The sequence below is a fragment of the Rhinolophus hipposideros genome (genome assembly GCF_964194185.1).
Source record: "Rhinolophus hipposideros genome assembly, chromosome: 5".
Lineage (NCBI taxonomy): Eukaryota > Metazoa > Chordata > Mammalia > Chiroptera > Rhinolophidae > Rhinolophus > Rhinolophus hipposideros.
The window spans coordinates 11,787,107-11,802,783 of NC_138051.1; positions in this window are offsets into that span (position 1 = coordinate 11,787,107).

Genomic DNA, 15,677 nt, shown 5'->3' on the forward strand with positions numbered 1-15,677 from the left:
TAGAACATATCCCGTGTGGATAAGGGGGAATTTATTGTAGTTATAAAGCATACTATCATCTGTTCTCACTCGCTCTCCTGCATACATTCAATTAATTCCTTTAATGCTTCCTCTAGTTAGTGTCTTCATTTTATCAAGCTTTGAAATATTTTCAACCTTTTAACTGCTATTGATCTCCAGGATCTTAAAGCCAGTTTATTACTACAGAAGAATCTGAATACTTTTGGAGAGAAGCATGCTAGACTGGAATTTTGATGATCTCTATAGTATAAGCCTTAAGGAACTTAAATACTTTATAAGAAAATTGTGCCGTGAAACTTGGGCCCGCTTCTCTACTATTTATGACACATTTTCTCTCTAAATCTGCTTTGTTTTTGATCAGGACAAATTGAATTTTATGGTGCTTTCCAAGTCTTGATCTTATTTTAAAGAACACTTTGACTTAGACTTTTTGTATAGTAGTTCCCAAACAGTGTTAAATTGAATGCGAAAGAGTGAGATCAGTGCTACTTCATTTCAGTGAGCTTTGATTCTTCCCATACATTTTTTTTTTTCTCATCCCATGATAAGTTTGTCCTTCTTTCCAATGGAAGACACTGCTTCCCTCAAGCAATTCTTGGACTACCTCCTTCGTGCTGAGTGCAAGTTCTAAAATTTAAGGAACAACATAACTCCTGTTTTCTTTCAAAGTCCTCTCCATGCGGTTCTTCTACTCCTCTTTAATACTCAAGATCTGGTCAGGCATTGAAAACATTTCTATTACATGTTCTTTCTTTACTTTAAATCCTACCATGGCTCTTGTCTACTGCAAGTCTCATTGGATGTTTTATTCAAACACTGTTTGCTAGCTATTTCCTAACTACTTTGACTCCATGCAGTACTCACACCCACAGTGATACCCTAAACCTTGTTACTGTCTAATACTGTCACAAATCAAAAATATTAAATTTCAACTCCTCACTTCCTGAAAACAAACTGTTTTGCCACCCAGACTTCTTATATCACAACATACAGTACACCCACTCTATGAAATTCTATAAACTTTCATTGCATCGATCCCAATATTTTCTCAGGGTCTCAGAGGGGTTTTGTTATTTCACTTTTCTAGACTGCCTAAGACCTTGATTCATCATCACCTGAAGCACTTTCTCACCATCCCTCTCTAATTTCTATCCCCCTCCCTTTTACTATAGCCATTTGACAAAAAAACAAACAAATAAAACAAGCAAACAAATAAACACCTACCTTAACCTTGAATCAACCCAGATAAAATACCTCAGACAGGTGAACTGTTGCCAGTGGAAACTCAGGGAATCGAAAGCCTTTTTCCCTTAAGCTTTTCCTCTTCTGTTATTCTTATTTCAATTTGAAATACCCAGTTACCTACAGATCGAATCTGGGGAGGCAATCTAAATCCTTTTTGTACCAAAACTTCACATCATGCCACTCATGAAATTCTAATTTGTCTTTAAATATTTCTCAAGTTTGTCCTATCTTTTTTCCCCAGCCTTCTACCTGTGGCCTATTTCAGCCCTTGACATATCTTTTTTATACATTATTGTAAAATGCTTTGAAGTGGTTTTCTTGCCTCCAGTTCTGAAGCTTTATCTACAACACATTTATAACTATATCATTCTTCTGCTTAAAAACCATCAGGTGCCTCCTATACTGCCTTCACGACTGAGCTAAGAGTCTCTTTTCTAGGTTTCTACAATATTTTCATCTGTATTATAGGACCTAATACATTATATTGTTATTTTATTTTATAGGATAGCTTATTCCCACCAACTGTAAGTTCTTTGAGAGCGGTAATCATGTTTATTTAGTTGTATGCTGCTACTATTATTAGCACTATCCCACCCTGGGGGGAGATTGTGCTTAATAAGTTTATGATAAATAGAATAAATCATCAAGATTACTAATAGCAGAAACCAGTCACTTTTACAGCAAGGTTGAAACAAAATGATTCGCCACATTTTATTAATATTGATATAAATGTGAAAATATAATGCATATTCAAATATTATGATTTAGTGCTTAGTAGTTAAGCATATAGGTTGATGGTTTGTATAGGAAAGGGTAAATTTTGCCTTCTTTAGCATATAAATAAATCTAGTAACAAAGGTGTATATTTGACCCTGAAAATATTTGTTGTGTCAGTTTATATCACTATCAAAAATGTTTGCTATGAAAAAAATGTGCAGTGGCTATATTTATTAGTTCTGAATTTCTGTCTGCCTCATGTTTTCTCATTTTCCAGGTAAATACACATTGGCAATTTCATGGACCCCCCACGTTATTTACATGTCCCCTGCATGATACAGGGTCAGTGAGTGATTATTGCCTATGTAAATTAAAAGAAATTATACAATTGTAGTTTTATCTTTTTAACCAGTGGCTCTCAACAACCCCACCCACCCACCCCTATCAGGGGACATTTGACAATGTCTGCAGACATTTCTCATTGTCATAATGGTGAGAAGGGAGCTACTGGCATCTAGTGGATAGAGGCCAGAGAAACTGTAATCACCCTACAATGCACAGGGCAGCCCACAACAATGTCCAAATGTTCACTGAGATCTGTAGGAAATCCCAAAATGTCAATATCGAGTGTGGGAAAGCCCTGGATTAGATATTACCATGTTTCCCCGAAAATAAGACCTAACCGGAAAATAAGCCCTAGAATGATTTTTCAGGATGACATACCATGAACATTAACACTAATGCGTCTTTTGGAGCAGAAATTAATACTGTGTTTCCCTGAAAATAAGACTTAGCCAGACAATCAGTTCTAATGCGTCTTTTGGACTAAACATTAATATAAGACACGGTCTTATATTACATAAGACCGGGTCTTAGAGTAAAATAAGACCGGGTCTTATATTAATTTTTGCTCCAAAAGACGCATTAGAGCTGATTGTCCGGCTAGGTCTAATTTTCAGGAAACACGGTATCTTATGTTGGAAAATATTCCAATAAAGAAAATTACATTTCATTAATGCATTTAACAAACATTTAATACTGATCGGCATCATAGCACATTGTACTAGTGTTGTAGGGAACAAAAGAATGAATTCTATAAGAAACCTGTCTTCAAGGAGCTTACGATGTGATCTAGCAAGAAAATAGACCTATTTTTCATATATATTTATTTTTTAATACATCTCATAAATATTTTTACCTACCTAATATATAACTTAGATATACATACATACACATGCACACACACACACACACACACACACACACACACATATATATAGAAATATAAATAGTAATGGAGATAAAAGTTATCGAGGAAGAAAATTTTGAAATTATGTTGGAGTTCAAAGATTTATTTTATTCTAAGTAAGAATCTAGAAAAAAATTTTGAAAGAAGCTTTATTTTCATTTCATATTAAAGGGTTAGTAGGATTTATACATGTTAAGTAGGAGGTAAGAAAATTCTAAACTCTGTTATAAGAACTATGAAATCTGCCTTTATTCTTATATTCTTCACTTTTTCTCTGAAGAAAAATTTCATTTTTCTATTCTCTATTCTTCATTTTTTCTATCTCTACATTATATTTCACTCACATTACTATAGTCAAGTGACAGTGTCCAAAGGAATCAACTTCATTGAAATTATTCATAATTATTATTTTTCAAACATGCTGCTAGACCCAGGAAATACAACAGTGCATTTTTTGAAAAAAATTATCTATATGTATATATTCATATCCATATATGTAAATATCCATGGAGGCAGAGATGAATGAGCAATTTTTGATTTATGGGAGACCGTGAGACAAACAATTAGTAAAGGTGAAACTTGGGTTGAATGTTGTTGAATAAATAGGAATTTGAGGACAGAGGGAAGAGGAAAAGGCACCACAGTTTGTGAGTAAAGTCAGAGGTGTGAATGTTCTCGTTTTTTTGGTGAATCATCCTGGATAAATATCCTAGGATTAGGGAGTATATGGCCTATGTTCATATTTTAATTCAGCTGTGGACTGAATGTATAAAGGTTTCATTAAACGTTTAGTTTAATTAACAATAGCACTATAACCCAATACTAATTATGGCATTTTATTTTCTTTCTAATTCAGAGGCCTTGAATAACATTTAGCACTCCATTTTATGTGTGTGTATGTAAAGGAAATGGTTCTGTTTTTTTTATTTTTTTATTTTTAATAATTAACTCTCTGCATTTACTTTCTCTGACCACCTGTCTCAGGCTTCACTTTGAGACGGATATCCTGGGACTCACAGCTTTGACACTGAGATCCTGCTCCAAATCATGTTTAATAGTCAGTCTTCCTTTGTTTGATACTTGGTACTGGAACAGGGCGCTTTGTAATCACAGCAAGATTAGAGGGAGATGATCAAGGAACCCGGTTGCGATAATTGGACAACTTTGCATTTTGAGTGGTAGAAGTTTGCAGTGAGGCTCATTTTATTTTTTCTTTCAAAGCTTATTCTCAGAGCATATGGAAATTTTATGTGTCATAGAAAATTAGGAGGTGGCCCAGACTCACTGCTCTTATTTCCTCCTCAAGCTTAATCAGTCATCACACCCTGAAACTGCCTGTCTTCCCAGAGTCTCTCTAATTTACCCCTGCTCCCCTTCCTACATCAACCCCTCTGTTCTTGCTTTCACAGGGGCTTCTCTAACAGCTCCTCACCAATGGCCCTGCATTCTGGTTTCATTTTAATGCTGCAGAGGAGATTCAGAATGCCAATTTGCTCCCGTTGCTTCCTTACTGTAAACTTTCCATGGCCTCCACTGCATATGGGGCAAGATGCAAACTGCTCAGAGAGATGCACGTGGCCCTTCAAGTCCTGCCTCTGGCCTAACAGGCACACCCTTTATGTATATGGAAGAGAAGCCGTTGCTGCACATGCGATTCCAACCAAGCTTGTAGCAGACAGGTAGTCCCAGCTGGTAGGCGTGTGGCCAGCTTATGGCGGCCAGCTGTACCTCTTTCATGTCTGCCTCAGCTTTTGAGCTGAGTTACACTGTTCTTAGGGTGGCCCCAACCAACAGCTGAGTAAGACTGTGGGAGTAGAGCCTGGCCACTTCTGCCTGATGCAGGACCCCCTATCTAGGTATCTTTGCTCCACAGCTCCCCGTTGGGCAGTCAGAGACTTTGTCAGCCTGTGTTGTTGTCGTTTCAATTCCCCCTGAGGGGTCCCACATTACTCCCTTTCCTTTCATAGGTCTAATTCTCCAATAAACCTTTTGTACTCTTACCTCCTTCTTAGTTTCTGTTTTCCAGAGCTACCAACAAGGTTCATGGACCCAGTACTATCCAAGCTGTCCCTCAGCTAAGAATTCCTACCTTGTGTCCTGAATTTTCATGGAGTTTCATCTTGTCCATTGAGATTTTCCCTTAAAACTGAAGCCCAGCAGTTCTTTTCTTCACTCCGTGGTCGCTCTCATTGAACTATAATTGCATTTACTTGTCTTACTCTCCCAACACCTACTCTTGCGAAGGACATTCTGTATGCCTTATTTGAGTCTATAACTTTAGTACCTAAAATTATACTAACAGATTTATTCAATTACTGATTTAGCAGTTTTAATTTAATGTTTATTAAGTGAAAAGCCCTGTGCTAGGTACTAAAGTTATAGATGTAAATAAGGAAAATAGTTTTGGCTCTCATTCAGTATACATATACATGGTAAAACTAATTACACAATTATTTATCTTTACTAGTATGGTAAGTACAAAGAAAGAAAGTTAGAGGACTATAGGGATATAAAGTAGGATGGATCTGACATAGTCTGAAGGTTTGGAAAATTGCTTTCAGGAAAAGTTATATAAGCTGAATTCTGAAGACTGAGTAAGAATTAATTAGCTGAAGTAGGAGGAAACCTAATAAATGTTTATTGAATGAATAAAATAATGTAGCTTATGTTTATAGAACTACGCTCCAGAGACAAATATAAAAATTTTATTAACCATATCGAATGTTCCTTTTTTTATTGTGACCAATTACATTTAATATATTTTTTCTTCCAAGAAGAATCTTTCATTCACATCTTAAGTACCATCTCCACAAAACTATTTAAATGTACTTTCTGGTTGAAAATATGTCTAGTTTCATTTCTCAAGGTATCATGGGCTAATGGTTTGAGAGCCGATTAGAGCTCAGTGGAGTCTTGGAGCTACTATTTTCCATGATTTTCAAATATCATTTATTTTTAACCTCTTCAGTAAACTATCAGAACAACAGGATTGATTCTTACAAATGTTGTTTATAGCAGAAAATTAAGAGTATAGTTTTATATATTGTGGCAATAGAATCTTCAATTGTAATGAGATTTCTATAAAACATATTAAATAAAATGTTGCTTCTAAACATCTCCTAGATTCATAGAAGTTATTCAGTAGCTACTTGTTTAATTGAACTGCTGAAATGTAAAAAATATATATACTAATAATTTTGGGGGAAGAAAAGCTTCCGGAAATTAATTTAGAGCTCGGCTTAAAAGATACCAAATAGCTGGTTGGATTAATTTTTTATTTCATCACCATGTTGTTGGCCCCATATAGACACAATCTATTTCTATTGTTTCCCTTTTACTTCACCCCTTATGCCTCATTAGGCTTGGGATAGAGAAATGGCTAGCACAAAATCAAGCATAGACCAATCATTCCCTATAGGCGAGAGCAAGCAAAATCAATCACTGTCCACTCAAGTGGTTCTCCGCTATTGACTTTAAACTTCCCTAATCTAGAGGTTACTATACTGTTAATTGTACTGAAGTTGAATGTTTCTGCTTCAGCGTATTGCTTAGCTATGTTTAGAGAATGCACACTACTATGTCTCTATTAATTTCTTATGTGACTTGACGAAGGTTGAGGATCTTTAACCTGTGATTAGAAGCCTGATAATAATACCCTAAAGCATGTATGAATAGCACTTCCATAGAAACTCCTAATTTCCTGAAGAATTTATAGCTTTCCATTTGAAATCTCACTATGTATTGATTTTTATAAGTTCTATGTATTAACTATTAATATATCCACATAGTAGAAAATTGGCCCCTATGCTATGAGGATACATTTTTTAAACAGATGCAAATATTTGATTTGTGCTGTTTGACACATTATTACAACTTATTTTTCCCCCACAGTCACAGTTATTAAATATATTAGTTGATTACTGTTACAAAAATATTCATCCTATTAAGAATTGTGCATAATTTCTTACTATGCACATAGTAGGGAGGAGGCATTATGGCATTAGACAGGTTGTTTTGAGCATGAAAACTTGTTTTTCAAACATGCCTTTGGTTTAGAAACAGAGGCAATCGTCAGATGTCCAGATACAGTCATGTGTGTCTTTATATGGTCTTAAAATATAGCTAAAACCCTGACATTCCAATTAAAACCCCACAGATTTGAAACAAGTTAAATTTAGGAATGAATGTGGGCATGTCTGCATAAAAACAAAGTAGACGAAAACAAAATGATTCAATGTATTAGTTAAATGTTTGGTAAATTAAAAGCTAAATATGTAGTTACTGGTCAAAAATGTTTTCTTTGGTTGTTATTGTTGGCATGTCATTGCTCCTGTGTAGCCCTGTCATGGTGAGCTTTCAGAAACTTTGAGAAGTCAGTAATGCTGTCCTTTTTGAGTAATTTATCTCCCTTTTGAGTGACTATATCTTCTTTTTACTGGATCTATCACTACCTGCTGCAAATGTACTGAATAAATCATATTTTAATAAATGAACAATCACATACTAATAAAATGCATTTATTGAGACTTTTGCTATGTAATTTACATACATTATTTCATTTACCCCCTATCACCACACTATGAAATATGTATGATATATGACCTATGATCATACCCATTTAACAGATTAAAAAATAACAGGCCAGGAGAAATGAAACAAATTTACCAGTGTTACAAAACTAGCAAGTGGTCCAACAGCTAGGTTGTCTTCATAGATGCGAATGCCATAGATTTTTACCCTGGAACACAAACAAGTAAATATATAAATAATCACAGCTCAAATAAAGGAGAAAACATAGCTGACCTTACTCCATTAACAAAAACAATTTGTTGGGAGACAAATTGTGCATATTACATTCAGAGAAATGATGAAAACTCATTCCCAAGAATAACATAAGGATAAAATTTTATTTTGACAACCAGAGATATACTAAATATTTGAATTAGAGACTGTTTCTTGATATTGAGTTCTATAGTCAAATCACTTCATATCCAGTAATTTTATTTCCCTGTTTAAATAATGGAATGATTAAGTACCTTAAAATATTGAGAAGAATTAGAGAAAAAAGTGACTATGTCAGCATGCTCCAAAATCCAAATGGGAGGTGTGGTCTCAGGTTGGAATCCAGAAAGGAAAGAGTCTATAACCAAAGCAAAAATAAATGAAAATTATACAGCTGAATATTCAGCTTCTCATGGTAAGAATCTTTGTCAGTTATATTGTGAAATTTGAAAAGCAATACCTATCTAATTAGACCTGAAAACAAGTCAATCAAAAATATGCAAATTTATCAAGCTAAAGATAACCCTATAATGTTTTGATCATGTGATGTAATTTTGTTTGAGAGTACCGGCAAGAACAACACTATAAAGTCTGTATGTGGTATGCTATTATTAAATATTTTGACATTTACGTTATTCACAAATCTTCCAAAATGCTCAATTATAGGTTTCAAAAACAAAACAATTTAAAAACAACTGGAAACTGTTTTCCAAATGCTACCAAGTCTAAATATTCACCCACAAATCCACTTATGTGACTCCTGGTTATAACTGGCACGGAAACTCAGCAGCCCACAATGGACTACAAACAACACACTGAATAGGGAGAGCCCCTCCAATCCTTTACTTCTGGGCAAAACTGTTTCTGCCCCCCAGTGTGTTAAAAATGGAATCACATTTATGGTATTTCTTTGTGAATAGTAACTGGAAGTTCAGAAACGTTATCTGTGCTGTGAAATGGGCACAGAGAAGAAGACAAATTATGTGCATATTTTTAAAATAGCAAAGACTGGAAAAGAACATAGAAAAATGACAAACGTAGATATAGAATTGTGTAAATGTTCATGATTTTTAAAAGTATAAAATAAGTAAAAATCAAAAACAAGAATGGTGTCATTATGTTAAATATGTATTCATTTGTATTTATTTATTTAGCCAAATTTATCCACCAAGAATGTTTATATCACTTTCCTTTCTTTCATTTATTCATGTCACTCACGCTTTTATTATTTTCCAGTTATCTCATATTTACTAAGAAACTGGTTTATCTTTTATATTATTTCTAGACAGTCAGGGGTATATATTTTTTAAACAAACAAAATTATTTTTTTAAAATGTCATCAGAATACAATACATTACTTAAATATAAGATTAATTATGTTTCAAATGTAAAAAGAAGAAACATCACCTCTATATCCAACTATTAGCTTGTCACAAATAGCATTAGTAGTTTTATAATTTTTATTCCACTGTTAGCATATAATTCATGAATTGCATTAGCATTTTTACATATGCTGTGGATTCATTTACTACCTTTGTTCACTCCTATAGATAAGGGTGCCATAGTTGAAAACCACTTCTTTGTCATTGCTTTATCATTTATAATATGTATATGAATTAAACTTGCATGAGTCGAACTATACTTAGAACATTAGATTTTCCTTCACAAAAATAGAAACACAACTTTCAGACACATAAACACACACACACACACACACACACAGAATGAAAAAACAGAATGAACCATATTTTAGTGTTTCTCCAAACCAAAAGTACTATTTGTATTCTTGATACATTTTATATTATTCCTGTTATGAAATGCTTTCCTTAAACACGTTCTGATATTCCGAAGTAGATATTCACTATAGTTCTCCATTCCTCACATCCCAAAATAGATGGCTCTTTGATATTACATAAATAATATAAACAATTTTTTAGTGATCAGCTATTCTGTTATTATAAAAATGATTTATCACATTTGTAGAAATATTAAATTTAGAAAAATATATAATTTAAGATATTTAATTTTCTATATTCAAGAAGAATATATTATTTTGCAATGCCAAAAGAGCATCTCTTAGTTTTGTGTAATGAACATATAAGTAATATATTTTTATAGCTCTGGTGATATTTTTAATTGCTTTTTGATTGTCTCTCAAAGTGTGTCCCTAAATACAGGAAACTAAAATTGATCTTAGTCTACTTGATGTGCAAATTCAACAACAGATTTTCAGTTTTCTTGTCACTTTATATTTTATAAGGTCCTTATACAGTTCATTAGTTTTTCTCCAAATCAGCTGATATATAATTATCATCAAACTCAGGTAACTTTGTTCTAAAATTAGCTTGCTTAATTATAAGCAGTAATTAGTATAGTAAAAACTTTCAGCTTTCTGTAATCAAAATGTTTAATTTTATAGATACAGGGAAATTTTTCCTGAATATACATCAAGGTCAAACCAATGAGTTATGAAACATTTCATAGATACATTTTTCACTTTTAAATTAATTTTAATCCATCACTTGCATGAATTTACCATACATATATGAACTCATGGATCTGTTATAAACAAGTCTTTGTTAAGTAATGTTCTCTTTAAAAATGAGTAACATTTATTTTTGGCTTTTATATTACTGTTATTTTTCCCTTCTTAGTGATAATTCTAACTTCTGAAATATGAGAAGTAAAGGACACTTGGATTCAAAAGTAAGGTAGTCATTGGAATTTGTGCATATTCAGATCTTGACAAAGTCTGAGTTTCCAGTCACAGTTCAGGGTTAATAAAAACTTTTACATTTTTTATATGGCAGTAGCTTTCTGCAGTTATACATCTTGCTTCCTTTAACTCATTGAATATGAGGTGTGATCAAACAATATTGTGAATGTTTGAATAAAAAAATATACAGTAAATTACACATTGTCATTAATCTCCCTCAAAATACTCCCCCTTGCTTTGAAGTCATCCCATCATTCTTGCCACTTTCTGAAGCGGTTCTGAAAGTTTTCTTTCGTGAGTGTCTTTAGTTGCACTATTGTGGCTGCCTCGATGTCCTGAATCATTTTGACTTTGGGAAAGAGCCAGAAGTCACATGTTGCCAAGTCTGGTAAATAAGATGGATGAGGGCACAGCATAATGTTTGTATTTAACAGAAATTGCCATATACCAGAAGCGATGTGCGACACGCAGCATTGTCGTGATGGAGGATGATTTACTGCACACTTTAAAACACACTTTCTCTCAACCATAGCTCACACCCAACTGACTTCACCAAACAAGTTAAAACTTGTCAAACACTGTTACTAAGGTTTGACGTGCCACTTCCCATATTGAAGATCCTTGCCCTTCCATTGGATGGAACTTGGCAGCAGCATTCACTGCATTTTGTGATCACAACAGAAAGGCTCCATGTCACACATCACTTCTGGTAGAGTAATTTCTGTCAAATAAAAACATTACAGTGTGTCCACCTTTTTCACTGGATTTGGCACTGTGAGACTTCTGGCTCTTCCCCAAAGTCAAAATGACCATGCAAGGTAAACATTCTGAATCGATTTGTGACATTGAAGCAGCCACGACAGCACAACTAAAGACGCTCTCAAAAGAGGACTTCCAGAACTGCTTCTGAAAGTGGCAAGAAGATGACGTAAGTGTTTTTGAAGAGAGGGGGAGTATTATGAGTGGGATTAATGGCAACATGTCTTTTAATGTAATAGTTTTTTTTTTTTTAATTTAAACATTCACTGTATTCTGTGATCCCACCTCATACAATGATTTTTCATGTGCTAGCAAACCAGTAATTTACATCTTTGAAACTTTAAATGTTTTTATTTTTTAATATAATCATAATGATAAAATTTCAAGGAAATTTTATGATTGTATCTTTATTGTCTAAGAACTTGAATAAGAGTCAAAAGATTGAAACTGTTATACAATATCTTTAATGTCCTCCCTGTGTGCTAGCAGTAGTAATCTAGTCTGTGCCTCCAGGATTCCTGAGTTGAAGTGAAAACACATGTAAAACCTTACCTTAAATACACTGATGAGAGAGCAAATATATGGTTTAAGAGTTTAGTGCTGTATCAGTTGCCTTTTTTGTTTTCTGCATTGTTTTTTTTCATGTGTGTATTTGTTGGTTTTCTTATTTAGGGGAATCAGGATTTGTAACATTAAACAAGGCTCTTAACCTCACCTTGTGGATCTTTAAACTAGTGATGATGACACCATAAGCTAGTTGTTAGAATGAAATAAAGTTTGATTTGTATGGTGCCAAGTAGAAGAATGCCTTGACATAGCTCATACTTGGTAATATTTACTTAACTTCATACTTGTGATGATAACAAACTGCATGCAAACACATAGTTGGTAGGATGAAAAATTAAGACTATCTAAATTCACAGTATTTTACTTTTCAAGGGAAATCTTACCCAGGAAGATAATATTGTACTAAAATTATTGTTTGTTTCAGAAATGTTCTGAAAATCAAGTTAATGTGAATAATAGGCTGCTCCATTGGCCTGCCTTCTCAGGGCAATGGGTCACTCAGCAAAGGAAGCTATTCTCTTATCCAATGAATGGTCAGTCATCAAGACACTTTCAAAACCCTCATCACTCTGTCTACCAATTCTTAATCATTATGTCATGAATTATGGATTGCTGTATTGAAAGAGCCACTGCAAATCAAAGTCTGATCCTTATAAATATCTACCCCTTAACTACTTTTCAGAGACATTACTAAGACTCTCAATGCGGTGTTGTCTATTATTGCAGTAAGTAACAAGTTCGTCTTTGCTTGACCAGCTGGTTATTTCAGCAGACTGTTTAGATTATCAGCAGTTGAAAAGCTGATGACAATGATAGTAACATTTATGCTTTTGTGTAGTTATATATTTTCAGTAGCCATTTATAGATTTAAGGGTTGCATTTTTACCTTTCATAAATTGGGAGTTTTCTATATTCATTTTACAGATGAGAAAACATGTTTTGTGAAGTTACTGTCTTATAAATAAGTGGCTGAGTTCAGCTAGAATTCCTACTTTTTGTATTTTTCTCTGTACTGTTGTAACTATTATGTTATTCTTATTATAAGTGTCCTCTGTCATAGGTTACAGTTACAGTCATCTTCATCTTTTAAAATAATTTTAAAGAATGAAGCCAGAATAACGGAAGACCACATACAGCTATATTAGTGTGGGAAACATTCTTTAAATCCAGTGATTGTTTGAAGTTATTGTCTATTTCTCAGCCAACATAGTCACAGCTATAAATTTAATTTATTCCCTTTATTCCTACAACATATCAAAATTTCAAAATTTTGGCAGGGACAATTGTCACGAGGACCTCAAAGTCTACCACTCAAAACTTCACCGGTGTTGATTTATCTTCACAAAATATTCCCTTTTTTCACAATCCTAGTTAAACAAATATAATTGTCTTTGTCAAGTATTAAAAGAAATTTAGCTTATATAGTTTATCTCTTCTTTCATAATAAGTATACCAGAGAAAGGTCTATTGCTTATTATGTAAAGACTTTATTTACAGAGTCTAAAACTTCTTATGCCAGACACAGGGACATACAAGAGGATGAGGTATTCTTTAAAGAACTAGTTGCTGGACTTATCAGGGGGATCACTTCATAGATTGGGTAGATGCCTGACTACTATGATTAGTCACGGGATGTAAAGTACAACATAGGGAATATAGTCAACAGTATTGTAACAGCTATGAATGATGTAAGAGGGGTAGTAGACTAGGTTATCAATTTGTGAGGGATATAAATGTCTAATCATTATGTTGTGTTATATACCTGAAACTAATATAAAAATAATAATAATAATAAAGGACTAGATAAAGGTTAATGGAATTTTAAAAAAGAAGTAGTTGTTCTGCACACATAAACATATGAAGGGAAGAACACGTATAGAACTCCTCTTTAGAAATAAATGGACCTGAAGTCTTTGCTAAAATGTCTGTTTTGTTACAGCCTCAATTACCAAGTACTAATTAACCTTCTAGAAAGCAGCATGTCAAATTCTGTCATATAGTTTTTGTGACAAAGGAACTAATGCATTTTACAAATGTTAATTTAAAAAAAGATAATTGACTGTATTTGTAGTGTTTTGTTTTTTTTCTGGCTCTTACCATAATTAATCCACATGTATACAAAACCATCATAATTGTGGTCATGAATTAACTAAATAAAGTCCTGAACCACTCCATAGCAACCCTGTAGGAGAATATTTAATTATTAAACAAGACATTTTTCAGTTAATGGTCAAATATGGGTCCATTTTCAGTTTATACTCTGAAGCAAGAAGAGGGCTTTGAATAATCTCCTGTTTATACTGCAGAGGATAGAGAACTCAGTCATCTAAGACGAAAATTGCAGATTTTGGTGGAAAAAACGAGCTGAAACAATGTTCTTAGCTTAGAGTTGCAGATTTGGGTAGTCATTTCTAGGCTGTTGTTCACAAGGAAAACAAAAGAATTCCACAGAGCACTTTGAGCAAATGCCTAATCAAAGACGGTCTTGTAAATAAAAGCCAGTAAGTGTCCTAAAGCGAGCACCAGACTAATTAGTCATCTCATCCCAAACCAGTTCTTGGAAAATAAGGAATTGCTTCAGTTGAATTTGCAAAGAGCCTAATCCTCACCCTCTCTCTACCATCTCTCTGGCTCAGCATTAGTATAACTTCCTTACTGAGACAGAATTGTAGTCTGACACCAGAATTCACTAGTATATATACAGAGGGTACCAAAAAAATGTATACACATTTTAAGAAAGGAAAAAAAAACCTGTATTAAAATTGTAATATGCAGTATATACCAATAACAAAAGATGAATACAAGTCACCTTTGACTTCTACAATTACAAGAGATGCCCAAAATGGTTATTGTCAGCATAGTATATATTTTCTTTGGCACCCTCTGTGTATGTGTGTGTGTGTGTGTGTGTGTGTGTGTGTGTGTATACACACATATATATATATATACGTAAATGATGTGTTCTTGTTATGGAAACTTCATTTATTTAATCAAATTATAGTTTTACTGTGATACATCTCCTACTGTAATTATTTTCCACACAAAACAACAAAACCATGAACTGATGTCTATCACCAACCCATTAAAGTTCCATTTCCCAGAGTGAGCAAATCCCAAGAAAAGTCTTGTGGGATTCCTTCATATTGAAACTTATTTTTGATTGCACATAATATGGGTTATAATGTAACTCTCAGATAAATATATATTTCTTTAAAATAGTGGGGTAACTATGACTGAATGATCCCATCGTTAGCATTTTCACATTCCAAACTGTTTTGCCCTCCAAAGTAAAATTTGCCATTTCATTTCTGATAAGCTTGCCAAATTCTAAGAACTTTACAAACTCGATCCTGCTGTGAATACAACACGTCAATTCTTGATGAATGGTTTTTACACAGTCTGCTCATTCTCTTTAGTCATTATAGTGCTTTCTGGCTGATATTATGCCAATTCAACTTTTTTCACATATTTTAAGTTTATTAGTTTCCAGAATCTTGTATGTATTGCCAAGGTGAGCAGATTACTTTGATTGTCATGGCTGCGTTTTAGAAGATATCTGCAGACACAGAATCTAGCATGTTTAGAAAAAAAAAAAAAAGCTAACTTTTTAAATGTTTAGAT